Below are 13,870 nucleotides of genomic sequence, written 5' to 3'. Positions count from 1 at the left end.
CCACTGTTAGTGAGGTAGTAGTTATATCATCATGCTCCTAAGTCTCCTGGTACCCTTTATCATTCCTCCTTTCTTTTCCTCCTTGACTTTCTCTATGGCAACCGCTGGTCTTCTCACTATTGATGAGTTTGCATTTTCTGTAGCCTAGTTGAAATAAGCAAAACACAGGAAGACAAATACTGCAAGATGTCTTTAACTTATGTGTAGAAGTCAAAGCATTGAATAGTGGTTAATAGAGGCTGGAAAAGGGGAGGAAAGGATTGAGGGTGGTGTTTAACTGGGACAGAGTGCATTTGAATAGGAGTAATAATTTCTAATTTTTGATAACTATGGCTTATAAGTTAATACATGTTTCAATATAACTATGAAGGAGTATTTTGAATATTCATAACAGAAATGATATTTGTATGTGGTGATTGATATGTCAATTACTCTGGTTTGATTATTCCACATTATGATATTTAATTGGAATATCATTTTGTTCCACAACTACGTGCATTTGTGTTAAAAATGTGTAAATGGACTCAGAACATTATGCATTTTTTTTGTTTTGGTCTTTTTCACTCAATGTAATTATTTGGAAATTCATCTAAATTGTATAAATCAAGTCCATTTCTTTCTGTTGATGAATAATATTGTATTGCTTAAGTATTTTGCCTTTCTCTATATCAAAGCTATTGTAAATAATGTGCAACAAATATAGGAAGTGTTGTTTTCTCATTATTAATTTTGAGTATTATTTATATATTCTAGAAGCAAGAACTTCAACAGATATGTGATTTGTGAACATTTTCTTCCCTGTCTGTGGCTTGTCTTTTCATTTCCTAATGGTGTTTTTCAAAGTGGGGACATTTTTATGTTGATGGAATCCAACAAATCAGTTTGTAATGTATCCTTTCATGAATACTTTTGTTGTTGTGTCAAAGCAGTCTTCAACTACTATAATTTTCCTATATATTTTCTTTTAGAGGAGTTTAGAGCTTTCATTCCAGAATACATTTTTGTGTATTTTGTAATGCATTAAAATTAACTAAAGTTCATATGTTTGGATACGAAATACAACTATTCCACTTCCATGTTGTAAATATACTAACCATTATGAACTGAATTGCTTTAGTACCTCTGTTCAACATCTGTTCCTTGTATGTAGCTCTATTTCAGGACTACCTATATAGTGTTCTACTGATCTGTTTGTCTAACATTGATGACATATTTGTTTAGATTGCTGTGGCTTTATTTTATTTTATTTTTAACTGGGAGGGAAGTTTAATAAGGATGAAGCCCTGGGGAGCATGCAGGAACTCAGAACTAACCATAACTCACTACAAAGTTCACCTATGTGAGGAACCCTCAGGCTCCACTCATTAAAATGGATCAAATGCCTTGAAGCCCACCGTGAGAAGGCATCCCACTAGACAGTTAAGATCTGAAGTTGGGCATAGTGACACCTGCCTGTATCCCAGCTACTTGGGAAGTGGAGGCAGAAAGATCACAAATGGAGGGGCAGCCTGGGTAAAGTTGGCAAGACCCTGTGTCAAAACCAAAATGCAAGGACTGAGGATGTGGCTTAGTGGTAGAATGCTTGCCTAGCATGCATGAAGCCCTGGGTTAGATTCCTTAGTGCCATAGAAACAGAAAAAGCTGGGAATCGTGCTGTGACTCAAGTGGTAGAGCACTAGACTTGAGCACAGTGAGGCTCAGGGAAAGAGCCCAGGCCCTAAGTTCAAGCCCAGGACTGGTCAACAAGCAAACAAACAAATCAAAAAAAGAAACCATAACCCCCCCCCCAAAACAAAATAAAAGATTGTTGTGGAATGTAGTGTGAGGAATTTTTACATTTGCTTGCTAATTTATACCAAAGCAAGCCTTCCTTTTTGTTGTTGTTCATAAATGTTGATTTATTTCTTATCATAAACACAAATGACATTTGTTGTAGAAGTTTCTTTTCTTTTCTTCTTTATTGTCAAAGTGAAGTACAGAGGGGTTACAGTTTCATATGTAACCGAAGTAGATTTCTTATCCAACTTGTTACCTCCTCTCTCATGGACCTCTCCCTCCTCCCAATTTCCCTCTCCCCCCACAAGTTGGTTTATACCAAATGATTTTTGTAAGTATTGCTTTCACATTTGTTTGTCTTTTTATCCTTTGTCTCTCCATTTTGGTATTCCCTTTCACTTCCCTAGTTCCAATACACATACATACAGTATCCAGGGTACTAAGATCAGATACAGTGATAGCAGGGGTAAAACCATGTGAAAGGAATACAAGAGAAAAAAAGGATATGGTTTCACATGGCATGCTGAAAATAGTTTCAACAATGATATACCACTTGTTTCTATAATTTGGAGTTCATTTTGCTTAGCATCATGTTATGTGTTCACAGGGGAATGGCTATTGGGGTATTGTGATGTTCTGCTATGACTAGCCTAAACCTGTGCTAATTATTCCCTATGAAGGAGACCATAGAGTCCTTGTTTCTTTGGGTCTGGCTCACTTCACTTAGTGTGATTTTTTCCAAGTCCTCCCATTTCCTTAGGAATGGGGCAATATCATTCTTTCTGATAGAGGCATAGAATTCTATTATGTATATGTACCACATTTTCCTGATCCATTCATCTCCTGAGGGGCGTCTGGGTTGATTCCATATTTTAGCTATGACAAATTGTGCTGCAATGAATATAGTTGTGCTGGTGGCTTTAATGTGGTCTTGCTTGTAATCTCTTGGGTAGATACCCAAAAGTGGGGCTGCTGAGTCATAGGGGAGCTCTATGTTTTGCTTTCTGAGTAATCTCCATACTGCTTTCCAAAGTGGTTGAACAAATTTACATTCCCACCAGCAATGTAGTAAGGTTTCCTTTTGGTCATGTCCCCTCCAGCATTGGTTATTATTAGTTTTCCTGATAATAGACATTCATACTGGGGTGAGGTGGAATCTCAGTGTTGTTTTTATTTGCATTTCTTTTATGGCCAGTGATGTAGAGCACTTCTTCATGTGTCTCTTGGCCATTCTAATTTCCTCTTCAGAGAAGCCTCTTTTTGGGTCTTTAGCCCATTTGTTGAGGGGGCTGTTGGTTCTTTGAGGATTTGTTTCGGAGGAATTTAATTTTTTTAGTTCCGCATATATTTTAGATATGAGGCCTTTGTCCATTGTATGGTTTGTAAAGATCTTCTCCCAATCTGTGGGTTTTCTATTTACCTTGCAAGCTATGTTCTTTGCCATGCAGAAGCTCTGCAGTTTGATGCAGTCCCATTTGTCCAACCTTTCTTTAATTTGTTGAGTTTATGGGCCTTTATTAAGGAAGTTTCATCCTATGCCAAGGAGTCCAAGTGTTTCTCCTACCTCTTCTTGTAGTGTTTTCAGGATATCTGATTTTACTTTGAGGTCTTGATCTATTTGGAATTGATTTTGGTACTGGGTGATATATTAGGATCTAGTTTTAGTTTGTTACAGATGTTGAACCAGTTTGCCACCACCATTTGTTTCTTCCATCCTATTTTTTTAGCTTTGTTATCAAAGATTAAGTAGCCATAATTCTGTGGGTTCATTTCTAGATCTTCAGTTTTGTTCCATTGGTCCTCAGGCCTGTTCTTGTGCCAATACCAAGCTGTTTCTATTAGTATAGCTTTGTAATACAGCCTGAAGTTTCATAATGAAATTCCTCCAGCACTGTTCTTTTTACTTAGGATTATTTTTACTATTTGGAGTCAAAGCAAGCCTTCTGACAGTTTGATCTGTGCTTGTATCACATCTTCAGATCATTTGTGGTGGGGATGTTAATATCTTGGCAACACTGACATCATTTATTTTCTCTTTGCCTAATTGTACCAACTAATACTTTCAGTACAATGTTGAATAGAAGTGGTAAGAGCAAATACTCACTTGATTTTAGGGGAACCATTTATTTTCACTATTTAATATGTGAGAAATATGTTTTGAAGACTGCTTTCATGAATAAAAGAAAGATAGTTTGCTAAAAATCTGTATCAGGCTTATTATATATTACACATTTTTTTTTTGTGTTACATGGGTAGTTAACAACCTATCTAACCTGTTTGAAATGGGAAAATAATGTAAAATTTCAAATAATTCTTGTTTTTTTTGCCTTCTTTTTGTCAATACCTAGGTTTGAAATTAGGGCCTTGTGTTTTTAAAAAATATTTTTATTATCTTTAAATAGTTGTACAAAGGAGTTGCTATTAATTCGTTGTTTTAAATTTTTTCCTTGTTTTAAAATTTAATTTTATTGTCAAGGTGATGTCCAGAGGGGTTGCAGTTACATACATAAGATGGTATATTTCTTGTCAAACTTATTACCTACTCCCTCACCTTTCTTCCACCTTTCCTCCTCCCCAATTAATCCTTACCCCAGTTGTACAGTTAATTTCCAATGTATTGTTTTGTAAGCATCACTGTTGCATTCCTTTTTGATTTTTCTGCTTAAGAGAAGCACTCTTCCACTTGAGTCACAGCTCTAATTCTGGCTTTTTGCTGGTTGATTGGAGATAAGAGACTTAGAGAACTTTTTCTCAGGGCTGGCTTTGAAATGCAATCCTCAGAATATAGCTTTCTGAGTAAATAGGATTACAGGCATGAGCCACACTCAAGGCCTGGGTGCTGTCCCTGAGTTTCTTTTGCTCAAGAGTAGTGCTCTACCAGTTGAGTAATAGCTCCACTTCCAGTTTTTCCTTTTGCCATTTGTGAGGCTTGAACTCAGGGCTTGAGTACTATCCTTGGCTTCTTTTTGCTCAAGTCTAGCACTCTACCACTTGAGCCACAGCACCACTTCTGGCTTTTTCTATACACGTGGTGCTGAGGAATTGAACCCAGGGCTTCAAGTATATGAGGCAAGCACGCTAACACGAGGCCATATTCCCAGCCCTCCCACTTCCAGTTTTTTGTAGTTTATTAGAGATAAGAATCTCTTCATGAATTTGCGTGTCATCCTTGCGCAGGGGCCATGCTAATCTTCTCTGTATCATTCCAATTTTAGTATATGTGCTGCCGAAACGAGCACTAGAGATAAGAATCTCATATACTTTGCTGCCCAGGTTGGCTTTGAACAGCAATCTTTAGATCTCAGCCTCCTGAGCAGCTAGGATTAAAGGCATGAGTCACCAGTACCCAGCACAACTCAGTTTTGAGAAAAGATTTGTCCTGAATTTGCATTGGAACTATTGGTGCAGAGCTTCCTGTATTTTTGCAGATATGACAAAGTATCATAGACCAGGTGACTTACAAACAACAGAAGTTTATTACTTATAGTTCTGAAGGCTGGGAAGTCCATAACTCTGTACAGATGCTCACTCTCTGGTACATAGATCACAGCTTTTTGCATTTGTTTCTCTAGTATGAATTCTCATGAAATAACATATTTAAAATGAGGAGTCAGAAATAGTTCATTTTTCCCCTGAGGAATCTAATTTCTTCTTGCAGATAATGATAATTGTATAATGATGATGTCTTTGCGTTTCTCATTGTTCTTTAAAGGGAGTTCATATGCTTCCATGTTATTTTCTGTGAGTATAAATTAGTGTAGCAATTATAGAAAACTGCATGGAGATTCCTCAAAAATTAAAAATACAGATACTGGCTTGGTGCTCCAGGCTGGAGAGTTGGGGGAAGGGGATATACCGGAGGGTGGAGCAGCCTGCAGCCTTTGTCCTATGGACATGGGCACTATGGCCACTGTGACCTCCCCACATTCTTATACCCCTCTGGGATCACTTGATGGCAGTGGTGGCCTCTCCAAGCCCAGGATACACCTTGCTGAGCCTAGGAGGTTAGTAGGTGGGAGAAAATTTCAGCTTATCTTCTACCTTGTGTGTTATGAACATTTCCTTTAACTTTGTTGTATTGATGTTATATGTACACTGGACAGAGGAGTCTTTATTTTTAGCTTGTTTCTTTATATTAAAGAGGTTGCAATGTACAACACAGTAGAGTTAATAAACTAACACAGTTTTCATACTTTGAATTAAAATTTATAGAAAGGTTATCTTCTGAAAAGGACTTTAGAAGCAAAATTATAACACCTATGACTGACTGTGCACCTTTATCAAGTGTGGCACTGGAGGAGAGGAGCTGGAAGACATGAAAGGTTCTGAGCTAGAATCCTTCCATCATAGTTACATGTGTAGTTTACCTAAAACTACTGTGTGTGGATATAGTGGACATTCAGGTCCTTATTTGAAACATCTGGTCTCTCTAGATGTTTAGAAGTGCACAAAATATGTTAAAAGTAATAGCAGTAAATAATTCATTTGTAGATATTATTTTGTTAAAACCCATAATGAAATTTTGTCTTTTGGAAATGGAATACTGAAACCACTTCTGAGCAGTACACAAGGTGTTTCTACTGGCTCAGGGATGGAGGAGAAGTGCTGAGGGCTTTCTACCAGTGGGTTTATGGTGAAGCGAGATTGGCCACTGTCTGTTGTGTCTAAGCATTGTTATTTTGTTCTGTATGTACTGTATATAAAGGGCATAAGTGTTCTAATTTACAATACCTAGTCTTACTAGATGTTAAAGAGGTTGTTTGCCAGTGACAAAAGTAGAGTTAGTAAACTAACACATTGAGTATATTTTGTGCTAAAATATATAGGAAAAACTAAATATTGAAGAAGTGAAATGATTAAAAATCCCCTTTAAATATTGCAGATGAGTAAATAACCCTGACCATAGATACTTCAGATGTATAAATAACCCTAATGGATATGGGAAGGGTTCTAGGCCAGAATGTTTCTTCCAAATTAGAGCTTTTGTTGAGTATGGTTTTTGGTGCTACTTGTATGTATGGTGGAAAATTTAAGACCTTCTTAAGTCTGTGTAAATGTCTAGATGTGCATAATCTTGTAGTGGTAGAGAGCTAATAATATGCCCTTAAAGTATTTTTTGTGGTTGAATTATTAATGCTTTGAAGAGTGTTGCTGTTTCCTGTGTTGCAACAGGTGGGGTTGAGGGAGGAAGCATGCAAAACACCAAGCTGTCTGTGCCTGTTTTATTGGTTTGGTTGTCCAGATTTTGTTCTATATGTATATTTTAGTTAATATTGCTAAGTATTAAAGGATAAGTCCTTATGCAAAAAGAAGTCGAAAATAATCCCTACGTGAATATTATTTTATTAGTTCTTAGGAAGAACTGTTATCTGGGAGTCTTTATCTTGGAGCTAGCATCTGGAGTGATTGAGAGGGAGAAGAAAGTGAGGGAAGGGCTCTTTGTTAGTATCTCCACTTCTAGAAGACAGATTTCAATTATAATCATAAGTTTATATGTGCAGTTTTGGTAGAGTATTTGTATTTGTGTACAAAGTTCATTATTTCACATCTAATTTTTATGGATATACTGAGGTGATATTGTACCGTAAAAGTAGACCTAGCAAATTTGCTAACTTGTAAGTATTTGTTAGAATCAGCAGAAGATGAATCTTAGATGTAAAACTGTGCCACCTCTGGGCAGTGGAATCAGGCCTTATTTAAAGATTGGCAGCAGGGGGAGGAAGAAGAAGCTTTCAGGGAGAAATGTGTGTAGGTGTGCTCAGGTTTACACTTTGATGTATGTGGTTTTGGATGTACCATCGGGATACATAGATTCAATGGAAATATACTTTTTGCTAATATTTTAATAGTATTCCATAGGCCTGCTAATGAACTTAGAAACTGCTTAGTATATTTTTCTTTATATCTAATTTTAAATTGAGCATGAAGGAAATGCAGTGCTACCATTATTGTTATTGTTAATTTTTGTCAGTAGTGAGACTCTCACTCAGGGCCTGGGCACTGGCTCTGAGCTCTTTTGCCCAAGGATAGCACTGTACCACTTTGAGCCACAGTGCCACTTCCAAATGCATTATTTAATTGTAACTCTGCCAGTACTTCTGTCTAGAAGCCTGTTGCCATTTGACTCCAAGATTGGCTGGATCACAATATTTTTTCCCCAAATGGATTGAGTTGGTTTAGTTTATTTTTGGTTATCAAAATATTCATGTAGCTTTGGGATTTCTGAATTGGTGAATTCATAACATTTGGAAAAGCATGGTACATACCATATGATCTCCGTTACTTAAAAGAGATTAGTGTGGGTACATGAAGGATCTAGACAGTCAGGTCCAACTGAAGTGCTTGTGACTGCAATGACTTTGTTATTTGCTTCTTATATGTTTCCTGCAATGTACATGTTAAGTAAAGGTTATTAAAAAACCATGAAAAATATAGAGATTGTTGTTTTACTCCTAGACACATATCCAAAGGAAGTAAAATTGACATGTTAAAGGTATATTTGCTTCCAAGATTATTGCAGCACTAGTCATAGTAGTCAACAAATAATAACCTAAGTGTCCACCAACTGATGAATGGTTAAAGATATTATGGAGCTATAATGAAATCATATTCATCCATAAGAAGAATGAAATTGTCTTTGCAATAACAAGGGTGGAACTAGAGGTCATTATGGTAAGAGAAATGATCCTTACAGAGAAAGACCCCATGATCTCACACAGAGAATGCAAAAAAGTTGACTTAATAGAAGTTGAGCAAAGAATGGTTGTTACTAAGGCTGAATAGAGGAGAGGGAGGAATGGGGAAATGTTATAGTTAGATACCAGCAGGAAGTTCTGATGTTCTATTACATAGTAAGGAGACTACAAATAACCAAAAATTATGTATCTGTCTATCTATCTATCTATCTATCTATCTATCTATCTATCTATCTATCTATCATCTATCTGCCTGCTGTCTATCTGTCTAACATATTTTGAAAAGATATAAGAAATGATTTTGAATACTTGTTTCATAAAAATGATAAATGAGAAAATAGATATGCTTAACCCAATTTAGATACCACAATACTTATATGCATTTAAACATTTCATGTAACCCAATTGATATATGAAGTTTAGTTTTATTTTAAAACTAAACTTCATTAAAAAATAAAAGAGGGCTGGGGATGTGGCTTAGTGGTAGAGTGCTTGCCTTGCATGCATGAAGCTCTGTGTTCGTTTCCTCAGTACTACACACACATAAAAAGCTGGAAGTGGTGCTGTGGCTCAAGAGTGCTAGTCTTGAGAAGAAGAGCTCATGAACAGTGTGCAAGCCCTGAATTCAAGCCCCAGGACTGGCAAAAAAAAAAGAGAGAGATTTTTAACACCATGAAACAGTTCTTTTTCTAGTAAAAAAAGACAAAAGGAGGATCATAGTACTCCAATGGGGTTGATACTAATATCAGCATAATATCTTATGATCTTCAAATATTCGGGATATTAAGAAACTTCTTATTTCTCCTCTTTTTGTGTATTGTATGTTTTTATTGATTAGATTCTTGACAGAAGAACATGGAATCTAATAAATAAAGGTAAATGTTTAATAAAACATGTATGTAATCAGTTCCAAGTTACCAGAGCTTGATGAAACAGAAGTATTCATTTTTAGGGGTATATCTATATTTTTATTATTTTTGAATAGCCTACCCCTGAAGTATGATGAGGTTTCAATGTACTATTTCTATACATGCACATAGTATACTCTGAACAAACTCAATTCTTCCACCATATTCCTATTCCTCCCCGTGTGTGTGTGTGTGTGTGCGTGTATATGTGTGTGTGCAATAGCCTTCAATCCTTTTCACTCCTGAGTATCCTTTCGTACTTCTGCCCTCCCACTGATCCCCTACAAGGTACTCATTTTGTTTTATTACTTATTTTTAAGGTATGTTATTTATTTTTGAAATTTCTATTTAATATTTTCAGACAGCAGCTAAATTCAGACAACTAGAACTGTGGGAAGCACATCCATACATGAAGATGCAGTGACTATCACGGTTACTGCATGGAATATTTGTTCTGCAAGAAACTATCATCAGATACCCCATTTGGGTTCTTCTATCTGTGGCCTGCCTTTTTTTTTTGCTTTACATTAAGATAGTTTTAAAAAAATTGTTTTGTAGTTTTTGGGCAGTCATAGCGCCCATTTTACATTTGTGACCCATTACTGTAATTATCATAAATTTGATGATCTCCAGTTCCATTAATTTTCCTGTAATAATTTAATTATTTTTATGGTGGAGTAATATTTTTCTCTCTATATTTTATATTTATCAATTTGTGGGTATCTCAGGTGATTATAGATTTTAGTTATTGTGACCATAGGTGCCATAAATGACTATGCTGCTACCTTTCTTTTACACTGATTTACACTCTTTTGGATTGAGGCCCCAAAGTAGTATGGGAAAGTCATAGAAAGATCTCATTTTGAGAGTTCCAGTTCTGGTCACTGCAGGGAAGCATAGCTAATTCCTGAGTCCTTACAATTCTGGTCAGTTCTCCATTCAGTACAGTTTTCAGCAGATCCCTCAGCTCACAGAAAACTGTCTCCAAATTTCCAGGTTCTCTCATCTTGCTTGCCTTTTCAAACTCATACACTTTTCATATTCTTTAAAAATTATCTTTACTACATATTTAATCTTAAGTAAGGTTTTAATCAAACAAGTTAACTTGCAAGTATAGTGAATATTGGATAGTATTGCTCCTTCAATCATTTCTCCCTTCGTCCATCTCAACCCCATCTTTATATTCTCTGTAAATGTAACTGTATACCAGATTTCTTTTTATTTTACTTGAGACTACTAGAATTATAGAGCTATGTGCTTGTCTGCTAATGGCTGGTCTCAGTCACTAGAATTCAGGTTTTACGAGAGATTTTATCTTTTACATTGATGTTATTCTAGTGCAAGCCTTAGAGGTAAATGATAATGACAGAATGGATATGTAGTTGCCTAAAATCACTTAGTTACTCTGCATGCATCCATCTTCTTGGTATTTTAGGACTACTCGCATCTGCTCTCAGCCTACTTTTATCACATTTGGGCTGAGGGCTCAGGGAAGTTTTTCTCTTGAACTTAATCTAAAAATGCAACAATACTACATACCAAATTTCTCTGGAAATGTGGATATATTTTCACATATTTAAATTACCTTGCAGAGGTATGAAACAGAATATACATTATTATTATCTTAATAGAGGAATTGAAAGTCATCCAGTTAGACAAAGAATCTGCTCCACTAGCCTTGTAAGTATTTTCTTCATTCATGGAACTTACTGTAACTTCTTTCTCTTCTATATTTTATGTTTTCTCTATGAATTTATCAATTTGTGGGCATCTCAGGTGATTTTAGATTTTAATTATTGTGAGCATATAGGTGCCATTAATGAGTATACTTGTACCTTTCGTTGATATCATATTTGTTCAAAAGAGTTGCATTGTAAAATCAGTCCCTAAAGTAGTGACAGTTTAGATAGATTAAATTCCAGTGGGAAAATTAAATAACTTGATAAAGCCTAATTGAGAAAGTTTTTGAGATAGGTGTAGAAAATTGTTCTTAAAACTTCCCACATAAGGAAGAAACTAGTTTGGACGGTAGTGCTTTATATCACTGTTAGTCACTTCACTTTTGTGACAATTACAACTTTTTGGCTTAATTTCTGTGTGGAGATATTGGAAGGGAAAACTGGGAGACAACAAGGGAAGAGGTGACACTGTTCAAAAATAAATATACTCATCTGTTTATATAACTGTAACCCCTCTGTATATCACCTTTACAATAAGAATAAAAAAAGAAAGAAAATTGGCTCATATTTGCTGATGGAGACTAACATCCTTTCATCCACACTATGAGAGGGTAGATTCTTTACTCCTCTGCTAGGATTGGAGATAAAGAACATTAGGCCAAGAGCAACAAGTCTAATATTACCAACTTATATGAGGTTAAAAAGAAGTCTGAGCTGAGTGCTGGTGGCTCAAGACTGTAGTCCTAGCTATTCAGGAGCCTGGTGTCTGAGAATCCCAGTTCAAAGCCAGACAGGGAAGTCTGTGAGACTCTCGTCTCCAATAAACTACTCAAAGAAAAAGGAAGCCAGAAGTGGATCTGCAGCTCCAATGGTAGAACTTTTACCTTGAGCAAAAGAAACTTAGGGACAGTGCTCAGGCTCTGAGTTCAAGCCCCAGGACTGGCACCCCCAAGTCTGAGATGAATGATGTGAAATAATGAGTGAGCAATTATTGGAGGTCACAGTAGAAACATCTAAATAGAAACAGCAGGACATTTAATTCATGTTATTATGTATCAGATCTTGATTGAAAGGCTCCGATTTGGATATTCTTTTCTACTATTTGACTAGCAGATTTGTGGATTTCTTGTTGTTTCTTTAAGTTAAAATGAATACAGCTCTACTTTGAAACTAGAATAGAGAGAAAATGCAGAGAAACATGGTCCATTCATGTGCTTTCAGCAATTTTGCCTGTTTCTTGTGTGTATTTGAAATTTCTCAAGGTAGCCTTTACATCCTTGTTGCGGAGACTGTAGATCAGTGGGTTTACAAGTGGGGTCACTGAGGAATAGATCAAGGTCACAATCTTCTGTGTCCCAGCAGGAACTCCAGAATTTTGTCTGATATGCATTACCATGATGTTACCATAGAACTGAGACACCACAATCAGGTGGGAACCACAGGTAGAGAAAGCCTTACGTTTGTTAGCTGCTGAAGAGACATGAAACACTTCCCTGAGAACCAGGTTATAAGACGCAAGGATGAAGAAGGTGATAAAGATAATAAGTGAGCTCAATAAAGAACATAAAAGCTGAATTCCAGGTGCAGATGTGCAGGACAGGGCCAAAAGAGGACCAGGGTCACAGACAAAGTGGTCATTGATATTAAGGCCACAAAAGGGGAGTTCAGTGATAGAATAGATAGGAACTGGATAGCAGAGGAAGGCTGTGATCCAGCGGAGGGCCATCAGATTTAAGCAGAGATGCTTGCTCATGATGGTAGGATAGGGGAGAGGGCAGCAGATGGCCAAGTATCAAAAGCCATCAGGGGTAATAAGAATGTCTCAGTGATGGTAAAGGAGAAGAAAAAGTACAACTGAATGAAACAGGTAGTGAAAGAGATGGTTTTATTCTCAGAGAGGAAGTTTCCCAACATGTTGGGAGCTGTAGTATTGATGTAGCAGATCTCTAGGAAAGAGTAGTTGGTCAATAAGAGATACATAGGAGTATGGAGCTTCTTGTCCAGCTTCACTGCAAAGATGATGAACCCATTGCCCATCATTGTCAAGATGTAGGCCACAAAGAACAACATGAAAAGCAGGAATTGAACATCTCTGGAGGAGGGGAAACCCAGGAATATGAATCAGTCACTGTGCTGACTTCTGACTCATTCATGACTTCCTAAGGATTGAGGAAGGAAAAATATCCCTGGAAAATGACACAGATGGCTTTGTTAGTATACAGGGGTGTCTCCTTACTCTTTTTTTTGGAGAGATCCTTATGTTCCTCAGATTCTATTATTCTATTATATGAGGCTGAGACTCTCAAACTTGTATTTGTTTTAAATAATCAGATTGAATTCTTGTAGTGTCTTTTATTCTCTTTCAGAATTACCTTACAAAATCAAGATTTTATTCAAGAAACATACTGAAGAAGTGTATGACATTATTTGTCAATATTTGCAAAGATAAAAAATTGTCTCTGTGTTCATACAATCAGCTATAAGTGACCCTTAATGTTAGAGAGAGTGTTTTTATTAAATGGATGTTTGGAATTCGATGGGGACAGGGTAGGCATCACTGTATGAGAATTGATAAGGTTAAGTGTAATATTATGGAATCTTAGTGCATTTTACATTTATTTTGGATCTGTGTTGGAGCTATCATCTTTATAACTTGAAAACAGTCCACAAGGCAAATTAAAGCATTTTAATTCAGGGAAACTTTAGCTATCAATTATCCTTAAAGTGACTTTCAAGTCTACTGATCAGTGTAGAAAATTAGCAGTGGGTTAACCATACTACTTTATGACTTTAGCCTTTGATATTAGTACTT

General features: G+C 36.4%; 1 non-coding gene and 1 pseudogene across 1 annotated transcript; both read right to left on the bottom strand.

Annotated features, from left to right (window-relative positions):
• Nucleotides 1–4,908: 4,908 nt before the first annotated feature.
• Nucleotides 4,909–5,015, bottom strand: LOC125358918. Its single transcript, XR_007212437.1, has one exon. It is a non-coding gene; the product is annotated as a U6 spliceosomal RNA (small nuclear RNA).
• A 7,250-nt stretch (nucleotides 5,016–12,265) lies between these two features.
• Nucleotides 12,266–13,211, bottom strand: LOC125357921 (annotated as a pseudogene).
• Nucleotides 13,212–13,870: the final 659 nt, after the last annotated feature.

The sequence above is a fragment of the Perognathus longimembris genome, chromosome 10 (assembly GCF_023159225.1).
Source record: "Perognathus longimembris pacificus isolate PPM17 chromosome 10, ASM2315922v1, whole genome shotgun sequence".
Classification (NCBI taxonomy): Eukaryota; Metazoa; Chordata; class Mammalia; order Rodentia; family Heteromyidae; genus Perognathus; species Perognathus longimembris.
Note: the sequence above shows the minus strand (reverse complement) of the source record. Positions and strands in the feature narration are given on the sequence as shown.